General features: G+C 39.1%; 1 long non-coding RNA gene across 1 annotated transcript in view; it reads right to left on the bottom strand.

The window, feature by feature from the left end:
- Positions 1–2013: 2013 nt before the first annotated feature.
- LOC129658023 (uncharacterized) overlaps positions 2014–18605 on the bottom strand; it is a 35918-nt gene continuing 19326 nt past the window's right edge. The window contains exon 5 of the long non-coding RNA XR_008717225.1: positions 2014–2388. This is a non-coding gene — a long non-coding RNA (uncharacterized LOC129658023). The remainder of the gene's footprint in view (positions 2389–18605) is intronic.

The following is an 18605-nucleotide window of genomic DNA, read 5'->3' as shown; positions in this document are numbered from 1 at the left end:
TCTCCATCTGTACAATGAGGATAAAAATAATACACACTGCAAATGATTATTATAAGCATCTGATGAGTTATTATTTGTAAAAGGCTTAGAAAACAGGCATCATGTAAGGATTTATCAGAGAGGTACCCCAGATTGTCAGGTATGTGAGAAATACTAACTCCATACTTCCTTAAGCTGCTAGAGTATGATTTTCTGATCCTTAGAGCAGAACATAATCTTAATTAATACATGTGCCACCTAAGGCCTTTCAAAACCTGGCCCTTTACTTGCTTTCTAAGCTCATTCCTCATCCCTCTCTCCACTCCTTTTGCCTAAGTTTCCAGAATCACACTCTTGAATTGCCCATTTATCCTTAGAGACCCACTCTGCACCTTCAATGTCACATCATGAGAAAGACTTTCTTAACTCACTCATCACACTATGTTGCAATGATTTCTTTAGAGGTAAGTTCCTTGAACTAAAGTGCTCATTTCCTTAGAAGAAGAATTGAGTCTTTGGGGCTTATTTTCAATGTCTGGTACAGAACTGCAGCAGCATGATTAATTTATGAGTACATGTGGAATGAACGAAGGCATCACTATTCTGATTCTTGCCTTCAGGCCATTAGGATTAGGTTATTAACAGTTTAGTCTGTGCTTTTACAGTAAAAATATGAAGAAAGCACAATGTGGTCAATGTTTTAAATTACCATATCCCTTTTGTTATCTGAAATTTTATTCCTATATTTGAACATCTCTTCAAATACAGGTTGTTGTGTGTGTATGTGTTTTAATGATTTAATATATTAGGCCAAACATGAATAAGATGTTTACTTTGAAATATTTTTGCAAAATCTCATCTTTGTAATTCAAAAAGAATAAGACCTTTACCCTTATGAACAAATTCAGTTTTGTGCTTTAGTTTTGCAATTCAGAGAGGAATAACTTTCAAGTGTCTTTTATGTTTGAAACTAGGCTTTTCCTCAAATTATAAAATACCAGTATCAACAGGGCAAACAATAAATACTTTATGTTTGAGTATATTTACTAAGTACTTTGTTTGATGTACTTCACCTATGATCATTTAACTGTCTTTTTACTACCCATGTCAATCACAGTATCCAGCTCACTTGAAACCTTTTTATAAAAGGTTTTTTTTTTATAAAAGGTTCTCTGCAAGTCTTCTATAATTTTCGCATTTATAGCCACTGCTACTCCTGTCATCAAGGCTTCTACATCACCCCCACCTCCTCTCTTCAATTCATAAAGTCCTTGCTCCATTGATTATTTCTCCTCTTTTCTGTATCTTCAAACTTATCCTTTCCATTAACTCCTACTTCTCAACAAATTTTGGAATCCTTAAACAAGGAATCAACTGCAAGTATTTTATTTGGGAGGTAATCCCAGGAAACAGAGAGGGGAATGGCAACGTGACCCTTTTTATAGGGCAATCAATAACTGGTCTTCTTGATTCTGGTCTTGAGTCCCTCCCATCGGTTGTTCTCACTACTACCAGAATAATCTTTCTAAAATGTGTAATCATCTCCTGCACAATATCCTCCATGTTTCCCATCACCCACCAGGTGTAAGGGAAGCTGATCTGAAAGACCCTTCCCAACCTCTCTCTGCCTGTCTTTCCAGTTGTATGTCCTGTTACTTTCTCATCAAGCCATATGGCAGCTCTCTAACAAGCCATGCATTCTTTTTTTTTTTTTTTTAATTTATTTTATTTTTAAACTTTTGTCTGTGCTCTTAGCTCCTCCTACAAGTGGAGTCTTACACAAATTTTCAAGTTTGCAATAGTCTTTTATTTCCCCTACTTTTTCAAACTTCTCTAGGTCAACTTATAATCAGTCCCCACCACACTTAAAAGTCCAGCTCAAGCCCACGGCATTGTTATTGTTTATCCCAGGTCTACGTGTTATACATCTCCCAACCTCAATGTTGTAAACCAGCCCATGAAAACAAGCTTTCATTTAACAATTAACTGAGCTACCACAAGTGCACAGCTACAAGGATGAAGAGGACACAGGCCTGACTCAAAGAGCTTTTATTTGGAAGTATAGTATTTTGGGGGCAGAAAAGTTTTCCCTTCTTCCTTTTTAGGTTCTTTAGCTGGCCTAAGGCAATGGCAAGCCACTCCAGTACTCTTGCCTAGAAAATCCCATGGATGGAGGAGCCTGGTAGGCTGCAGTCCATGGGGTCGCTACAAGTTGGATGCATCTGAGCAACTTCACTTTCAATTTTCACCTTTCACTTTCACACAATGGAGAAGGCAATGGCAACCCACTCCAGTGTTCTTGCCTGGAGAATCCCAGGGACGGCAGAGCCTGGTGGGCTGCTGTCTATGGGGTCGCACAGAGTCGGACACGACTGAAGCGACTTAGCAGCAGCAGCAGCAGCAGCTGGCCTAAAAAATAATTTAACATAAGACAGATCAGAAGAAAACCAAACTTCCTACTTATAGAGGCCCCATAAAAATATGATACTCCCCTTATAGTCTGGTAATTGAGGCTTATATACCATCCTAAATGAAGAAGAGGGGAGAGGTCTGGGGCTTCAAATGGGAGGAGGGCAATTCATGGGAAGATGAGGAGCGTAAACATTGTAAACAACTGTTTGCCGTGCCATGCAGAGAAGTCTTTCTGATAAAAAAAAGTTATCTCTGGTAAAAGCTCTCTTTTGGCACAGATTCCCTGTCTAAATTATTTTAAATAGTTAAAGGAGAGGTGAAAAGCTCTTCCTGCATCTGTTGGGCCTTGCCTGTCTTTCTTGTCATTCTTTTTTGGCTGTGTTAGGCCTTTGTTGCGGCACGTGGGCTTCTCTCTAGCTGCAGCGCACAGGTTCTAGTTGCCCCACGGCATATGGGATCTTAGTTCCCTGATCAGGGATCAAACCAACATCCTTCGCATTGGAAGGTGGATTTTTAACCACAGGACCACCAGGGAAGTTGCCGGGCCTTGACTGTCTTTAGCTTGAGATAATCCACACACTCAAGCGGCACATTCTGGGATGGCATATCCTGCTCCCCAGCAGTATAAATACCAGCAATTTTAAAACCAGGTGTAGAGCTACACATTTTATAAATGAGATGCAGCTACACAATTGTAGGAGTTCACAGCAGGAAAAGATGACTGTGGCAATAAGTTTTAACTTTCCCAAATAGTACCTATCTTGGATTTTTTTCCAATTTTGACTTACTCTTAAATACTCAAAAATTCCATGGAAGAAAATATCTTTATTTAGGTAAAAAAAAAAAAAAAAGACTTGTTGTCTTGTCTTAACTATGATTTTTATGGTTACTCTCTAAGGCTCATTTTATGAATCCAGACTTTTTTTCTGTGTTTATTTCCATCAGTGTGACTTCATCACCAAGGAAAATCATTTATATCTTCATTCATTAAACATTTGAGGATGTACTATGCAAAATAAACTATACCAAGAGACTAATCATAGGAACAATAATAAATTGCTTTCACCAGTTTTACATCTTTGAAGGGCAAAAATTTTCATCATTAACAATTGTGGCTGATTTTAACTAGAAGTTTGTGCCTTTATATTGCTATTTGAACACTCTTGTCTGCCCTTAAAGACAGCTCATTTTCATTGTTCTAGCTTGCTGTTTCAATGACAGCTTTGTAGCATCCAAAATAAGACTGAATACCTAGACTAATTTTAGATGAACGAAAGGGAAAAAAGTAAACAGATCCAAAGAAAGGGAAGAAAATTCATTACAAAGAAGGCATAATCTATATTTAACACTATGTTTCTTTCTGTTAATGCATTTTTTCACAATTATTTCTTAGTATCAACTCCTAGAAGCAAGTTCAATTTGCTTACTGCAGGAATGGTCTGCACTTTAAATACCGGAGTTTCGGAAAATAACCACACCTTAAAAATCCTTGCCAGTAAACACAAAGCAAACACCACATGCCATCAGTGACACAGCTGGAAATACAGACTTTCCATACTTAATAGACTCTGGTTAACATTTTATGACTCAAGAGTAACTGTCATATGAGCTCAGCATTTCAAAAAGCCATGGTCAGTGAGAAGAACTAAAATGTTACTTTTCTCCATGCGCCATTTTTATATTCTTTATTTGTCTTGAATAATATGAAACGCTGCAGTCACCCTATGATGCCTATGAACTGAGTTATTAAATGAATGACTGCAGCCCTGGGTAGCAGTGGGCCATGACACTCACAATGCAGATTCAGCTGGATGGATGAGCCTGGCACAGGACATCCTCATTGGGACGTTCGTTAGCCTCACTTTACAACTGTCAGAAATGATATCTGTTATTCAGCCCGACCCAGGCTCTGAGAAAGAATTCTATGGCAATTGATGGTAAAACACAGAAAATGATCTGAGAAAAAGCAAACCTATTTGAAAAGCTGACAAACCAAGTGGCGTAAATAAATAAATATCAATACTTCTTAGAGGATTAAAATGTAGTACCAAATAATAATTATAGATCAGAGTCAGACAAAGGAAAGGCATTCAACTTTACCTAAAAGAGTTCCGTGACTGTTTTCTATACTGGTCCCCAAGTCACACATTTGTTTCTAAGCCTGTACTATATCTCCATGAGTTACTCAAGTATATAAATACCCCTGCTCTCATTATGCTCCTCTGGCATTATTGTAAGTATGTCCATACTCAGAGAAAATTAGAGGCCTCTCAGATACTCCCATGTATTCCAGATAATTTAGGGACTCAGATGGTAAAGAATCCGCCTGCAATGCAGAAGATCTGGGTTCCATCCCTGGGTTGGGAAGATCCCCTAAAGGACGGCATGGCAACCCACTTCAGTATTCTTGCCTGGAGAATACCCATGGACAGAGGAGCCTGGTGGGCTACCATCCATGGGATTGCAAAGAGTTGGACACGACTGAGTGACTCAGCACAGCACAGGAAAGAGAAGATACAGCCTCACAGAACAGAAGCTGACTTGTCACTGGCCCACCAAGACCTCTCCATCCTTGGAACTCCTATACAGTTTTTATCTCCACTTGACAATATCTCTCTCTTCATCGTCTTATCTTATTATTTGTATTTCCCCCTCCCCACTTGGAATCACAATTTTGATACACATGACAATGCGACTCTTCACTTCTCTGGCTCAGTGCTTAAAATAGTATTGTGCACTGATTGGTTTTTAAGAAATAGTTGTTTAAAATCTTTAATAAATAGATGTTCAAAGTATGGAAAACCATGTGATGCCATATTGGCAACCCCAGTGTCCACAGTTCTTCCTCTACAAGGTGGCCAGCTTGCCCCTGAAGGCTTTATTTTCACTGTTAAATGTAAAAGCAGTGTTACCCTTGCATCTGGTAAATTAAATATCGACTCAGACATTTCTGTTAACAGAAAGAATCTTGCCAACAGTTTAGAATTCCTGAGTCATTCTTTAGGTGTTCTGTCTTCAGAAATGTTTAGATTTCAATTTGGATTCTTCTTCAACACATAATATCAGTACCATGCTTGCCATGCTCAACAGGTATTTTCTTAGTATATTCATAGTCTTTTAGGGCCTCCCTGGTGGCTCAGAACGTAAAGAATCTGCCTGCAGTGCGGGAGACCTGGGTTCAATCCCTGGGTCAGAAAGATCTCCTGGAGAAGGGCATGGCAACCCACCCCAGTATTCTTGCCTGAAGAATTCCATGGACAGAGGAGCCTGGCAGGCAGCCCATGGGGTCACAAAGAGTCAGACATGACTGAGTGACTAACACTTCCACGTTTCATAGTCTTTTAAAAGAAATTTCACTACTTCAAGGGGTGTGGGGGGGAGGGGGGGGGGCGCGGGGAGAGCCTTTTTAAAAATGCGTGGGCTTGTAGCATTTTCAGCGCAGTGTTTCCTGAACAGCCAATGACCTGAAATATCTTCACATGGATCCTATGAAACCTTTAACAAGACATTTCTCAAGAAAATGGCACCCCAGAAACACATACATGTGTGAGGACACACACCACTCACACACAAAACACTGTTTTAATAGCCAAGGGCACTTTGGCACAATGTGGGGCGGTGGCTGTCAACATAAACAGATGGTCAAAGAAGTGGGCAAACACTTGGAGTGAACTAGTTCCATAAATGGAGTTTTTTATTTCATTTTAAATGCCATACTTACTTAACCAGCTTTCAGACAAGATGATACATGTAGCCAGTTGGAAACAGTTCCCTGCCAGGCTTCTGTGTTTTTATGACAAAATTAAAAGTCCACAGATGGAATAACTCAAAGCTAATTCTTACAGAGTTTGTTTAGTTAGAATGGGAGGGGGGGAAAGGAGAATACCATATTGCTTCAAATTAAAGCCACATCTACAAAATAGGAGATTTTTAATTAGGAAGGGTAGAAACGGCTTTTTAAAGAAATAGCAAGTCTTGTTTTTTAAACGAAAAGAATTATTTATCCATTAAAATAGCAACCTCCCCCAAAGAGTTTGAGGATCGTCTAAAAGATTCCTGATTCCAAGCTCAGCCCCCAAACATCTCAGCATCCTCTCAATCAGTTTTTTGAAAAATATCAGTTTGCCACTTCAGCTATCTTCTAAATATATACAGTCTTTGCATCCCGACTTCCCTAGTCATTAAATTTCAAAATCCCAGAGAAAGACTTCTGCAAGTGAGCTATAGGAAGAGAGGTGCTAAGAGAAGATGTAGAGGAGACCACTGTCTTGGCATGGTGCATTCTTTGAAAAATTTTCAAGTCTGTTAGAGTATTGAGCTGGTTCTTTTCATGAGGAAATGAAATAGAACTGATGTTTTGCCTAACATGGTAGCTCATGTGTAAAAGCATGAAAAGCATACAATATTGCCTATTGGGTAAGAAAGAAAATAAAAAGAGAGAACCCAAAATGAAAGAAAAACTATGTCAAATGGAATATGTTCCCTAATCTTTCAATTTAAAAACAAACCTAGGCATATAAAATTCAATTACAAAAACTAAGCTCTACAAAGAAATTTTCTCTACAGTTTTTCAGTGTATCCATTCAGAAGTCCCAAAGCAAATTTTTAAAAAGATGTAACCAATAAAATCATTATATGGGTCTACATAATATAAAAAGAAGTTGTTTTCATTTATTACCAATTGACTGATTTCACCTGATAGAATTAACTTGCTAGTTTCAGGTAAATCTAAGTGTCTACATTATATACAGGAAGTAAACATATATCAGCTTCTATTTGTCTTCTAGAAATACATGTACTTATTTCCACAAAAGACATTTTTCAGTGCCAAAGGTGGTGGCAGAAAAATTCTTAGCAAAAAACAATGTTCAACATTTGCTAGGAAACAGCTGGTCTTCTTCCAGAAGACCACTCAGCGGCCCTAGACTCATGGAACATGAGCAAGCCGACCAATGCATATACTAAGACCCTAAAAAGGCAAAATGAATCTCTTTTCACTACCAGGCATCCAGCAATTAAAGCCAGGGGTTCTCAAGTGTTCATGACCACAGATAAATGGGTGAATAGAACAGATCAAATCCCAACTTCCATATTATTCACTGAAGGATTTACCTGTGACTTCAATTTCTTTGAGGAGGAAACTGGTCTTGTTATCTGATGTTCTCTGTTTTTCATCTGATTATCTTTTATTTTAGGAATTCTTTTTCGTCATCTTTTAAAAACTTCTCTGCCATTAAAAAAGGGCTGTTTCTTCAATCTTCACTCAACTGTTTAAGGAAATCACTACAGGACTACCTGAAAATTAGCACTTCTCTCAATACAATATGGACTTCATCAAACGAAGTTGCCATATTCCACTGCCTATTTGAAAGTGTTCTGCAGACTTTAGTTTGCCAGGAATGGTAGACTTTGGATATGTTTTGATTGTTAAAGAAGCATCGGGTCTTTAAATTAAAGAAGGTATCTCTGTTTTCTGTGGCTCTTAATAGGAAAGCAGAAGATACAGAGAATGTGAAAGTCCAGTATTTTGGATACTAACAAGTAAGTGTTGTCTAACTAGAGTGGATTTTAAGCTGTGAAAGTCAAAACTTTGTACACCACTGTTTCTACAGAGTCAAGAACGGGGCTTGGCCTAAAGTAGAAGCTCAATAAATATTTGTTGAATATTGATCAAACAACTGAACAAAGGATTTCATAAAGATATGGTACTATAAAACCATAGCTTATATTTGGCTCTAAGAATTTTTGGCAGTTAAGCAGACAACAGAGAAAGTATTTAGCTTCTGTCTAGAGAGTAGTTTGTACACCACTGTGTCTAGAGAGCCTGGAATAGGGCCTGGCACATAGTACAAACTCAATAAATATTTACTGAATATTGATCAAATAAATGAATTGAAAGTATTTAATAAAAAATTATACTATAAAATCAGAGTCTATATTTGGCTCTAAGATTTTTTGGCAGTTAAGCAGATAACAGAGAAATTATTTAGCTTCTGTCTATAGAGTAGCTATTGGCATCAGTTATTGAAAAGCACTCTATTATTCTTTCTCAGCACAAATACATCCATTAGAATGATGAGTGAAGTGCTCATTAGTCAACCTGAATACTAAAAGTGGTGGAGGCTAGCTCACTCAAAGCCTGACCTTTCCAAACATTTTGCTTCTTAAAAAAAATAGACAACATTTCCCTCCCTAATCTTCCCTTTTTGATCCTCTGGCTAATTGGGGAGCAATCTCTCTTTTAACTTTGCCAAATATTGCAGACTATTTTCAGTAAATGTCAGCATAAATTGAAAGCAACACTAACATGGTAGATGTGTTTCATTTTCTGATCACGTGTAACAAACTTAGTCTTTGCTCTTGTTCTTCCCCTATTAGTATTGATTTTCCAAGTTGATAATGGATGGCAGAAAAAGACTCATTGAAACATTCTCACCCTTTGGCCTTACCAAGAGCTTAATTGTTGTCATGAATACACAATGGAGATTTTTAAATACCTTTAAAATAAGCATTTATGCTACTATTCTGATTGTACTGTGCCCTCATTATCCTTATATTTAATATTGCAGAAATGATGAATTTAACATGCTGGTGAAGCAAGGGAAAACCAATAGGTCTGTGATCACTAATTTCCTTTACCCGAAGGACAAGTTCTGTCCCAGAAGTTATTGCTCGTAACTCTGGATACATCCTTTAACTCCTCTGAACCTTGATTTTGTCTCTAAAAATGGGTTACTACCTAGTTCATGGCACTTCTTTAAGGATTAATTCAGAAAATATATGAAATTACCTAAGATATGTTTAAGCACTTCCATTCAGAGCTTTTGGAGTATGTGACAAAATTGTGAGAGTATCGGCAAGTAAGCCTTAACAAAAGAAGTACATTTTAGAAAATAAATCCTGTACTAGGCACAGATTAAAGTGGCTAAGTCACTCATACCAACTTCAACTCTACATTTTAGTGTAATATTGGTTATTATCCTAAGTGTTTTAACATTTTTCCTTTTTCAAAAGCAGGCAAAACAAGAGGATACAGAATCAAGAACAGGTTAGAGAGCTTCAAGTCAGCAGCACAAGGTCAGAGACTAATAAACCACATGAACGTTAACCAAGAAACTTAACTATAATGTGCCCCTGGAGTAAAATTCTCCCGTAATGGAAACCACCTTATGGTCTTTCAGTCTCCTACCTGTTCACTGTAGTCAATCATGACACAGCATGTATAATTTCATCCTGGAACTTTCTGAGGAGTGAAAGAAAATCACTGAGAACCGTACTCAACTTTCTACTCCAAGCCTTCCGGGGGACGGCACGAGTCCACCAGCTGCCAGACAGCAGAGCCTGGGCTGAGCCACCCACATAGCCCCAGCAATGGATCACAGGAGAGTCCCCAATTTACGAGACACAGCTGGTGCCTCCCCAGTCACCTTGCCTTCCTCTTTACCCAGGAGAAAACTGATGACTAGACAAGAGGGCACAGGTTGCTGAGGACAGAATCTGGACACAAGGGAATAAATGTCCAATGCTTAAATTAAGACCCTAAAAAATCAAAATGAATCTCTTTTCACTACCTGGCATCCAGCAATTAAAGCCACATCCTCCGTCAGTTCAGTTCAGTTCAGTCGCTCAGTCGTGTCTGACTCTTTGCAACCCCATGAACTGTAGCACACCAGGCCTCCCTGTCCATCACCAACTCCCAGAGTTTACCCAAACCCATGTCCATTGAGTCGGTGCTGCCATCCAACCATCTCATTCTCTGTCGTCCCCTTTTCCTCCTGCCCTCAATCTTTCCCAGCATCAGGGTCTTTTCAAATGAGTCAGCTCTTCGCATCACGTGGCCAAAGTATTGGAGTTTCAGCTTCAACATCACTCCTTCAAATGAACATCCAGGACCAATCTCCTTTAGGATGGACTGGTTGGATCTCCTTGCAGTCCAAGGGACTCTCAAGAGTCTTCTCCAACACCACAGTTCAAAGCATCAATTCTTTAGCACTCAGCTTTCTTTGTAGTCCAACTTTCACATCCATACATGACTACTGGAAAAACCATAGCCTTGACTAGATGAACCTTTGTTGGCAAAGTGATGTCTCTGCTTTTTAACATGCATCTGGGTTAGTCATAACTTTCCTTCCAAGGACTAAGTGTCTCTTAATTTCATGGCTGCAGTCACCATCTGCAGTGATTTTGGAGCCCGAAAAACTAAAGTCTGCCACTGTTTCTACATCTATTTGCCATGAATGATGGGACCAGATACCATGATCTTAGTTTTCTGAATGTTGAGCTTTAAGCCAACTTTTTCACTCTCCTCTTTCACTTTCATCAAGAGGTTCTTTAGTTCTTCTTCACTTTCTGCCATAAGGGTGGTTCAGTTCAGTTCAGTCGCTCAGTCGTGTCCGACTCTTTGCAACCCCATGAATCACAGCATGCCAGGCCTCCCTGTCCATCACCATCTCCCGGAGTTCACTCAAACTCACGTCCATCGAGTCGGTGATGCCATCCAGCCATCTCATCCTCTGTCATCCCCTTTTCCTCCTGCCCCCAATCCCTCCCAGCATCAGAGTCTTTTCCAATGAGTCAACTCTTTGCATGAGGTGGCCAAAGTACTGGAGTTTTAGCTTTAGCATCATTCCTTCCAAAGAACACCCAGGGCTGATCTCCTTTAGAATGGACTGGTGTCATCTGCATATCTGAGGTTATTGATATTTCTCCCAGCAATCTTGATTCCAGCTTGTGCTTCTTCCAGCCTGGCATTTCTCATGATGTACTCTGCATATAAGTTAAATAAGCAGGGTGACAATATACAGCCTTGATGTACTCCTTTTCCTATTTGGAACCAGTCTGTTGTTCCATGTCCAGTTCTAACTGTTGCTTCCTGACTTGCATACAGATTTCTCAAGAGGCAGATCAGGTGGTCTGGTATTCCCATCTCTTTCAGAACTTTCCACAGTTTATTGTGATCCACACAGTCAAAGGCTTTGGCATAGTCAATAAAGCAGAAATAGATGTTTTTCTGAAACTCAAGAGAGTTTTCAATGATGCAGCAGATGTTGGCAATTTGATCTCTGGTTCTTCTGTCTTTTCTAAAACCAGCTTGAACATCTGTAAGTTCACGGTTCATGTATTGCTGAGGCCCGGCTTGGAGAATTTTGAGCATTACTTTACTAGCGTGTGAGATGAGTGCAATTGTGTGGTACTTTGAGCATTCTTTGGCATTGCCTTTCTTTGGGATTGGAATGAAAACTGACCTTTTCCAGTCCTGTGGCCACTACTGAGTTTTCCAAATTTGCTGGCATGTTGAGTGAAGCACTTTCACAGCATCATTTGACTCCTATAGTCCTTGGAATTCTCCAGGCCAGAATACTGGAGTGGGTACCCTTTCCCTTCTCCAGGGGATCTTCCCAACCCAGGAATCAAATCCAAGTCTCCTATACTGCAGGCAGATTCTTTACCAGCTGAGCCACAAGGGAAGCCCATATCCTCCATAATAAATAGGAATACACTGCAGGGAAGCAGTAAAGAATTCTGATTTCATTCACCGATAATATGGGGTAAAGTCAGTTATAAAAATTGTAAATTTGTGAATTCGTTATATGTTGTACCTTTAGAGAAAGCATTAGTTCAGTTCAGTCACTCAGTTGTGTCCGAGTCTTTGCAAACCCAAGGACTGCAGAACACCAGGCTTCCCTGTCCATCACCAACTCCCAAAGCTGACTCAAACTCATGTCCATAGAGTCGCTGATGCCATCCAACCATCTCATCCTCTGTCATCCACATAGAGAACATATGTGGTCCATATCTATTCCTTTATCAAATTTTATAATTCCTTTATTAATACAGCACACCTCACTTTTTTTAAAGAGTCAAGTTTATATTCTTATTCTTTCACCAGAAGAAACAAACTCCATTCTTTCATTTTCAGCAAGTTAAAGAACATACACACACTCAAAAATCACCATGAAATATTTCTTCATCTTTTATGAGAAAATTGTATTTTTTTGTTGTTGTTTTGTTTGTTTGTTTGTTTGCATTTGCCCTAGGTTTCTGCTTGGTACAGAACAAAAGGAATGTTTCTTTCCACTTCCTGAGAAGCACTTTTGAATTATGAAAACCTCAGTGTCTTCTCTTATTCCCCTACCTTACCCAAGAGAATCTAAAAGATTTAGACCACCATGGGGTCATACAGAGATTAGCAAACAATGGATTGGTTTTTATAAAATGGTATTTGAAACCACTGTTTATATTTCTGAACCACCTTTGAAGAGTAACACCCCTTACCAGAGCTCTACAAAGAATGTAATATAACTTTAGAAAGAATGTGTTATTGATTACTGAATGTAGTCAGTAACAGGACAAAATGTAAATACTCTTCAAGATAAATATTCTTGGATCACAGCCTTAAAATTACTTTACCAAATTTTATTTTTAACATTCAGAGTTCTGGCATAGAAAGGAGTAGCTAAACAACCTTCCCAATGTCAAGCTGGAGAATTTTTCTCTTCTCCTAAGTAATTGTTATAGATGACTATTTCTCTACCAAAAATGACACTAAAGCAAAAAGCAAGCAAAAACTGAAGAATATGGAATGTTATATGTGGAAAAATCAAAATCCTATACTTTTAAAATTATGAAATAAATACTATGAGTTTTTAAATTTGTTTGAATGATCATATCATACTTCCTTTTGTATAGAACATGCTAGTGGTTTCCATTTGTGTTTAGAGTAAGCTCCTAATGCCTGCCACGGCATAACAATCTGAACACTGCAAGCCCAATCTCTTCCCCTCTATGGAGTTCTCTATGCTCCAATCTCTTTGGTATTCTTTCACTTTTAGGAATTTCCAAAGGTCTTTTCTGCTTAGGGCTTTCACACATGCTCTTCCTGGAATGATATCTTTCATCCTTCCCACGGCAGTGTCTTCAACCTTCACAATCCAGCAGAGATGTCAAGTCAGAAAGACCTTTCCAGATATTCCAGTCTAAAGTAAACAAACCTCCATCATCACAACTACCTCAAAGTTTTTCTTTCTCTCAACACTTGGTTCTTTTCTTTTATAGCACTCATTACAAAGTGCATGCATGTGTGCGTTTGTGGGTATTGTTTATGCTGCATCACCCCCGCTGGACTTAAAGTGCCCTGAGAGCAGGGACCATGCTTCTGTGTATAAAATAAAATGCCAAGTACCCAGTGCAGTATGCAAAGTACACGGCAAACACTCAATAAATATTGATATTTGTTAGATAAATAGAAGCTCTCCATTACATATGTTTATCTTTCCTAATATATTTCTCCAGAGTATTTGAGATAGGTCATCATTTGAACTGTTCTCTAGGCCTTTTGTTGAATCAGTACAATGAACATTTGAAAATATCCAATCACAGTAAATAGATGGGGAAAAAGTGGGAGAAGTAATATTTTATTTTCTTGGGCTCCAAAATCACTGCAGACAGTTAGTGTGTGTGTTAGTCAAGCAGTTGTGTCCAAATCTTTGTGATCCCATGGACTGCAGCTCACCAGGCTCCTCTGTCCATGGGATTTCCCAGGCAAGAATACTGGAGTGGGTTTCCATTTCCTCCTACAGGGGATCTTCCCAACCCAGGGATCAAGCCAATGTCTCCTGCATTGCAGGTGGATTCTTTCCTGTCTGAGCCACCAGGGAAGCCCTGCAGATGGTGACTACAGCCATGAACATAGAAGACTCTCCTTGGAAGAAAAGCTATGACAAATCTGGACAGTGTATTAAAAAGCAGAGACATCACTTTACAGCAAAGATCTGTATAGTCAAAGCTATGGCTTCTCCAGTAGTCCTGTATGGATATGACAGTTGGACCATAAAGAAGGCTGAGTGCTAAAGAACTGATGCTTTCCAGTTGTGGTACTGGAGAAGACTCTTGAGAGTCCCTTGAACTGTAAAGAGATCAAACCAGTCAATCCTAAAGGAAATCAACCCTAAGTATTCATTGGAAGGACTGGTACTGAAGCTGAAGCTCCAATCCTTTGGCCACCTGATGTGAAGAGCCAACTCATTAGAAAAGACCTTTATGCTGGTAAAGATTGAGGGCAAGAAGAGAAGGGTGCAACAGAGGATGAGATGGTTGGATGGCATCACCGACTCAATGGACATTAGTGTGAGAAAGATAGTGAAGATAGTGAAGGACAGGAAGCCTGGTATGCTGCCAGACCATGGGATCGCAAAAAGCTGGACATGGATGAGCGAATGAACAACAATAACTGACTTATTAATACTCATATTCTATGAAGAACTTAAATATCTCAAATTTAAGATCTCTATCATGAAGTTTTCCCAAAACACACAGTTGATAAATAGTACTTGCCACATACCTAAAACATAAATTTAATTCATATCATCCATTTTGCAAGTGAAAAATGTCCATGATTCAAACACAGAGACCAGAAACCAATGCCTAACCATTAAATAGGGACAAAATTAAGAATAAAATAAGCTTTAACTATAGTCAAATTTCTGAGCCATGACAGCTAGCAAAGAGGGTTTAAAATTCACTGGAAACTTTACATTATTAATATTTCTAAATATTATTGTTCAAAAGATGTATTGATTCATTTTTCTCTAGTTTTGCTCAATTTTACTTCTCATGCTCAACTCAGGTGCTGATAACATCTCCCATCTATAAGGATAATCAGATTAGACTAGATGAGAAATGTCTCCAAAAGTTATTAATCATTCCCCCATGATATTAGCATTTACATCTGTAGTGCTTTAATCTGGTTATTAGCACAGTTATTATGAAACCTGGTCCCAAGAAGAATAAAACAAGTAATAAACTTTTGCTCTTATCTCATTTGTGGGAAATTATTTTTCCCAAGAAGCTAAGCTACTTCTAACAAATAACTTATTTCAAAGGGGTAAATACTATCAAGAAAATACATCCTAAATCTCAACTTTCGATAATATGATCTGACTTGTTCTTATTATTACTAAAATATATAAAAATGCCATTGGATAAAAAACAGAATTAAGCTTGGTACAAACCCACTTAAGAGAAACAATTATGTTAACTTCAAATTTCATATTATTAACTGTACTCTTCAAATGAGCTCATGGCTGTTCATTCTCTAAGAACAGCTTGATTATTTCTCTCCACATTTGTGTCATCCTTCTTTGGTTTAAAATAGGAAAAGAAGAGGTTTCTGTTGCTCAGTTAAGAAGAGAACAAAGGGAGACCCAAGAGGTAATCAGTGAAGGGACCCTTCTCTGGACCCAGTTCCAGCACTGGTTCAGATACTCTCAAAGGAAAAATAAAATTCAACCAAAGATATTGGACAGAAAGGAGATCACACTTGTCAATCCTAAAGGAAATCAACCCTGAACATTCACTGGAAGGACTGATGCTGAAGTTGAAGCTCCAATACTTTGGCCACCTGATGCAAAGAACTGACTCATTGGAAAAGACCCTGATGCTGGGAAAGACTGAAGATAAAAGGGGAAGAGGTTGACAGAGGATGAGATGGTTGGATGGCATCACTGACTCAATGGATATGAGTTTGAGCAAGCTCTAGGAGAGAGGAAACCTGGCATACTATAGTTCCTGGAGTTGCAGAGTTGGACACAACTTAGCTACTGAACAACAACAAAAAAGAAATAAAATGCAGTTCATCCTCAAAACATTATGAGCTGAGGAAAAAGTTTATTCCAATTATAGACACTCAATGAAATGACTTGGTAAAAAAATGAAAATTCATGCACATACACACACATACAGTGTTCATATTTTATAATTCAAAAATTTAAAATAAACTCTCTCTTTGATACAACAGCCTAATTTATTACTCAAAGATAGAGATTGAAATTACTATTCAATGGACTATGTAATGGGCCTTACAGATTCCATTAATAGAGGAAGACTCCCTCCAAAGTACAATAGAATACTAGGTACCACAACCTAGGGTAACTCAGCAGAGAACTTCCTGACTGTACAAACTTCCTGATTTTATAGGTATCAGTTCAGTTCAGTTGCTCAGTCATGTCTGACTCTTTTCAACCCCATGAATCAAAGCACACCAGGCCTCCCTGTCCATCACCAACTCCCGGAGTTCACTCAAACTCATGTCCATCGAGTCGATGATGCCATCCAGCCATCTCATCCTCTGTCATCCCCTTCTCCTCCTGCCCCCAATCCCTCCCAGAAGCAGGGTCTTTTCCAATGAGTCAACTCTTCGCATGAGGTGGCCAAAATACTGGAGTTTCAGCTTTAGCATCAGTCCTTCCAAAGAAATCCCAGGGCTGATCTCCTTTAGAATGGACTGGTTGGATCTCCCTGCAGTCCAAGGGATTCGCAAGAGTCTTCTCCAACACCACAGTTCAAAAGCATCAATTCTTCGGCACTCAGCCTTCTTCACAGTCCAACTCTCACATTCATACATGACCGCAGGAAAAACCATAGCCTTGACTAGACGGACCTTTGTTGGCAAAGTAATGTCTCTGCTTTTCAATATGCTATCTAGGTTGGTCATAACTTTCCTTCCAAGGAGTAAGTGTCTTTTAATTTCATGGCTGCAGTCACCATCTGCAGTGATTTTGGAGCCCAGAAAAATAGTCTGACACTGTTTCCACTGTTTCCCCACCTATTTCCAATGAAGTGACGGGACCAGATGCCATGATCTTCGTTTTCTGAATGTCGAGCTTTAAGCCAACTTTTTCCCTCTCCTCTTTCACCTCATTAAGAGGCTTTTTCATTCCTCTTCACTTTCTGCCATAAAGGTGGTGTCATCTGCATATCTGAGGTTATTGATATTTCTCCTGGCAATCTTGATTCCAGCTTGTGCTTCCTCCAGCCCAGCGTTTCTCATGATGTACTCTGCATAGAAGTTAAATAAGCAGGGGGACAATAGTAACAGTCTATAACCAGAATAAAAATGTAAACTCTTGACCTTGGGATATTTATGGGAAATAAAATAACTGTCTGGTTCAGATGACTTTGTGAGCTTTTGTAAATGTTCCAAGTGATATCTAATTAAAAATGATGTTTATATAACATTAATACAAGTGCTACGATGCTATGTATCAACTACAACAACTACAGTGCTATGGATCAACTTCTCTGGGCCATAGTACCCAGATATCCAGTCAAACATTATTCAGATATTTCTGTGAAGATGCTTTTGGATGAGATGAACATTTAAAATGGTGACTTTGGGGTCAAGTAGATTACTCCTTGTTATGCATGTGGGCTTCATCCAAGCAGTTGAAGGCCTAAATAGAAGAAAGATGGACCTTTTCATAGAAAGAAGGATTTCTGTCATCAGAATGCCTTTGGACTCAAACTACAGCTCTTTCCTGAATCTCCAGCCTTCCAGCCTCCCTCACCAGATCTGGGATTCTACAGTCACATGTGCCGGGGCTTCCCAGGTGGCACAGTGGTAGAGAATCTGTCTGCCAATGCAGGAGACTCAGGAGATGCAGGTTTGATCCCTGAGTCAGGAAGATACCCTGGAGTAGGAAATATCAGCTCATTCTAGTATTCTTGCCTGGAATAATCCATGGACAGAGGAGCCTGGTGGGCTGCAGTCCATGAGGGTCACAAAAGAGTTGGACATGACTGAGCACACATGCATAATCTCATGTGCCAATTACTTAAACTAAATCTCTCTATATGCACACATATTATTGGTTCTGTTTCTCCGGAGAATCCTGCATAATACACACACCAACACAAAAAGTGATCCATTAACATCTATTTTAGAATTACTTTTATGACTTAATTTTAGACATTCCCACCATATTACCATTTAATATCACGTCAGCTTCACAAAGATTGGAAGTCAAAACCAGAAGGCTCTGGAGAACTACTTGGGCTTGTTTATTTATGAAACCAGCTGGGGGAGGCAAGACTTTTTCATCTAATTCCTTTTCATTTCTGTTAAAATCATTTTATTTGTGAAAATCTGTTCAAAAGGCAGGGTTTCCCTGGTAGCTCAGGGGTAAAGAATCCACCTGCCAATGCAAGAGACCTAGGTTCAATCTCTGGGTTGGGAAGATCCCCTAGAGAAGGAAATGGCAACCAATTCCAGCATTCTTGCCTAGGAAATCCCATGGACAGAAGAGCCTGACAGGCTACAGTCCATAGGGTCGCAAAGAGCTGGACACAACTTAGTGACTAAACAACAACGACAACAATCCAAAAGGCAGAGGGCACCTTAAAGGATGGACAAAGCAGTTCTATAGTGAGAACATTTT

The sequence above is a fragment of the Bubalus kerabau genome, chromosome 7, assembly GCF_029407905.1.
Source record: "Bubalus kerabau isolate K-KA32 ecotype Philippines breed swamp buffalo chromosome 7, PCC_UOA_SB_1v2, whole genome shotgun sequence".
NCBI classification, from domain to species: Eukaryota; Metazoa; Chordata; class Mammalia; order Artiodactyla; family Bovidae; genus Bubalus; species Bubalus kerabau.
Note: the sequence above shows the minus strand (reverse complement) of the source record. Positions and strands in the feature narration are given on the sequence as shown.